Source organism: Bos indicus, chromosome 15 (assembly GCF_029378745.1).
Source record: "Bos indicus isolate NIAB-ARS_2022 breed Sahiwal x Tharparkar chromosome 15, NIAB-ARS_B.indTharparkar_mat_pri_1.0, whole genome shotgun sequence".
NCBI lineage: Eukaryota > Metazoa > Chordata > Mammalia > Artiodactyla > Bovidae > Bos > Bos indicus.
In genome coordinates this window covers 597,174-601,306 of record NC_091774.1, presented here as the reverse complement: position 1 = coordinate 601,306, position 4,133 = coordinate 597,174, and the positions used below count along the sequence as shown (strand labels likewise).

At 41.6% G+C, this 4,133-nt stretch overlaps 1 pseudogene; it reads right to left on the bottom strand.

Annotated features, from left to right (window-relative positions):
* Positions 1-2,428: 2,428 nt before the first annotated feature.
* LOC139187110 (olfactory receptor 5AL1-like) lies at positions 2,429-3,413 on the bottom strand (annotated as a pseudogene).
* Positions 3,414-4,133: the final 720 nt, after the last annotated feature.

The window sequence follows — 4,133 nt, the reverse complement described above, 5'->3', positions numbered from 1 at the left end:
TAGATAGCATATTCAAAAGCAGAGATATTATTTTGCCAACAAAGGTCCGTCTAGTCAAGGCTATGGTTTTTCCAGTGGTCATGTACGGATGTGAGAGTTGGGCTGTGAAGAAAGCTGAGCACTGAAGAACTGATGCTTTTGAACTGTGGTGTTGGAGAAGACTCTTGAGAGTCCCTTGGACTGCAAGCAGATCCAACCAGTCCATTCTGAAGGAGATCAGCCCTGAGATTTCTTTGGAAGGACTGATGCTAAAGCTGAAACTCCAATACTTTTGCCACATCATGTGAAGAGTTGACTCATTGGAAAAGACCCTGATGCTGGGAGGGACTGGGGGAAGGAGGAGAAGTGGAACACAGGATGAGATGGCTGGATGGCATCACCAACTCAATGGACATGATTTTTAGTGAACTCCTGGAGTTGGTGATGGACAGGAAGGCCTGGAATGCTGTGATTCATGGGGTTGCAAAGAGTCGGACATGACTGAGTGACTGAACTGAACTGAACTGATGGCAGGAAACTAATGCAATATTGTAAAGTAACTATACCCCCAAAAAATTAATAAAAGCAATTGTGATGAAATTTAGGGGCAGTGGGAGGTAGGATGGGCTTCCCACTTTGTGCTGGTTGTAAACAACCTGCCTGCCAATGCAGGAGAAGCCAGGGCCACTTTTCCATCCCTAGATCTGGAAGACCCCATGGAGGAGGGCATGGCACCCCACTCCAGTATTCTTGCCTGGAGAATCCTATGGACAGAGGAGTCTGGTGGGCTACAGTCCATGGTGTCACAAAGACATGACTGAAGTGACAGCATTCACACATGCATAGGAGGTAGAATGGCCTTAGAATAGCTCAGTGGTGTGGGCAATGAACTTTTAGAGAATAATTATGCCAAACGTTGAACATGAAGCTGTTTGCACTTCTGAGATATAAAATTTCTCTGTTCATATTGATGATTCCGTTTATGTAAAACTATAGGAAATAAGCAGTCAGACACGACTGAAGTAACTTAGCATGCAGCATGCGCGTAAGAATCGCAAAGCAATCCATAGTGACAGGAACCAGATTGGTGGTTGCCCAGGGTCAGTGGAGGAGGAAGCTCGGGGAAAGGGACAAACTCATTCAGCATTTTCACTGTGGTGATGTTTCAAAATTTATCAAATTGAGTACTTTAAATATGTACACTTTAAAAAAAGTCATTTGTATCAATTTGAAACAAAAATGAAAAGGAATGAAATTGCTTTAATTATGATAATACAATAATTTGTTAGCTTTTATGTTTTCATTTTGTTGATTTTAAAATAAAGCATACCATGTTGCCAACTCTTTCTAAAAAGGCTATGCATGCTATAACAATGCTGAAAATAATTTTACTAATTATGTGTAATAGTCAATGCTCATGAAGCACTTGGCATGTACTACGAACTATATAAGCCTTTTATGGTCATCATCTTATTTAATCTTCACAATCAGTCCAGGACAAAGGAACTATTACCATTGTAGATGAAGAAACCAAGGAAAAGAGATGTGAAATATAATAATTTACCCAAGATAACAACTATTACTTGGGAAAACTAAAATTGTTCACCAAACTGTGTGAAGGAAGAGTCCATGTTTCTAATCACAACTGATATAGAACAAGCAAGGAATGATAATGGCAGGAAAGAGCTCCAGGGAACTAAACTGATACAGTGTCCGTATGGGTTGTCACCAAGGGTTCAATGTCAAGGTTGTTCTGCTGGTGCTATTCTTTGAGCTGAATGCAAGAAGAGTAGTGTTAGGAAGATTATTCAGAGTGTTAAAAAAAGAAAATCTTGCCATTAAACTTTGCCTTATTTTCCAGATTATCTATGCAGTAAACCCAAAATATAAGATACCAAATGTTGATCTATTTTAGTATGACCCATATGATACAGAATTCAGATAAAGTCATTATGCCCGATGTTCCTTCTCTTTAATTTTAAAGATGTCTGTTCAAACAAGTTAAGATATCTCTATCTCTGTTTCTCTTTGTCTTTCCTTGTTTGTCTGTCTCCTTCTCCTTTTAAAATTGAACACCTCCAAATTTTTAAAAATGCCTTTCACTTGTAAATCACCAAGAATGAAACAGTGGGTAAGATATATTGAGTAAATGTGAACACTGGAAGTGAGGAATTTGACACTATCATTTATCAGCATTTTGACTCTGCTGCTGCTAAGTCACTTCAGTAGTGTCCGACTCTGTGTGACCCCATAGACGGCAGCCCATCAGGCTCCCCCATCCCTGGGATTCTCAAGGCAAGAACACTGGCGTGAGTTGCCATTTCCTTCTCCAGTGCATGAAAGTGAAAGTGAAGTTGCTCAATCATGTCCGACTCTTAGCGACCCCATGGACTCTAGATAAGCCATAATTACAAGTCCTCTGATTCCTCCCCATCCTTGATTTTTTCAGTTATTTGATAGCCAAATGGAACTTTTCTATAATTCTCTTCAGTGCATTCTTTACTTCCTGATTCCTCAAGCTATAGATCAATGGGTTTAACATGGGAATCACTACCACATAGAATACTGAAGCAAATTTACATATGTTCAGAGAATGGCTTGATTTGGGCAGGAGGTACATAAAAATGACTGTTGCATAAAATATGGTGATGGAGGTGAGATGGGAAACACGGGTAGAAAAGGCTTTTTGCCTTCCTTCAGCAGAGCAGATCCTCAGAATGGCAAAGAGGATGAAGACATAAAAATGATCATGATCAGTAGAGAGCAAAGGGTGTTGAACCCAGCAATGGTTAACAGCATCAGCTCTTTGATGTGAGTGTCAGAGCAAGCCAACATGACCAAAGGAACGTCATCACAGTAGAAGTGGTTGACCCTATTGGAGCCACAGAAAGACAAAAGGAATGTTGCGACTGTCTGTGCAAAATCCACAACGAATCCATAAATATATGTGCTAGCAATGATCTGATTGCAGAGTTTTTTAGGCATGATGATGGCATACAGTAAAGGGTTGCAAACGGCAACATACCTGTCATAGGCCATGATTGAGAGCAAATACTGCTCACAAACTGCAAATGTGATGAAGCAGCACACCTGAATGGCACGTGCATAAAATGTTATACTTTTAACTTCACACAGAAAATTCACCAAGGTGTTTGGGGTGACAGACGAAGTAAAAGAAAAATCAATAAAAGCCAGATGGCTGAGAAAAAAAAAATGAATATATGAAGCTGCAGGTTGACATGTATTAGCAGAATCAATCTAAGATTACCCAGGACACTTGCTAAATAGATTACTAGGAATACACCAGAGAGAGTGGATTGAAGTTCTGGATTATCTGTGAGTCACAAGAGGATAAACTCAGACAGTGCAGAGTAATTGTCTTTTGCCATAGTAGAGATTTAATTTTTCTTTTAAACAATAAAATACCCTAGAGCACACAGTCTGAGTATTCTTGTCTCCCTTAGAGATAATCAAGCAGATGTTGGGAACTGATTCTGATCCACCCTGATCTTATGTTGGACATATTCAGAGGAGACTCTCCATGGAAATTCTGGTTTCTGAATGAAGTGATTTGTTCTCTGCAGAATTTCCAAAGTATGAAATTCTGTGGGGTTTGGAGAGATAGAACAATGCCATTTTATTTAAAATCTAACATAATTGAATAATTTCTTATTCTTACCTGCACCTGCTCTGCTTTCTCCTTGGCACCTGCACCTCCCCTCCCACCCACTCCTGCTCTAACCTCCATCTCCCGTGTGAAGTCTGCGGATTACAATCACCCGTCTGCCTGGAATACTGTCTGCATCATTCTCAGCGCTTCTAACATTGCCTCAGAAAACCCGCAGCAGAAAGCCCTAGGACCCACAGCTCGGAGCTGAGCTCCATTGGTGTCACCCACCAAATGCAGAGATGAGTGTGTCACCAGACTCTGGGCTGAATTCTGGAGCTTAGCACAGATGCTCAGGCCCTGAGCACTAAGGCCTGGGCCTGCCGACGCCCAGGAGCTCACTCAGAGGGGCCTGCTGAGAGGCAGGGCGCCCCACATTGACTGTGAGCCACCTGCACTGCAGGACGGCCGGGGCTTTGCTCAGTATTGTCTCTGGGAAGAGGGCAATGGGTTTAGGGACTCACGTGCAGGAGTCCCTAAACCCAGG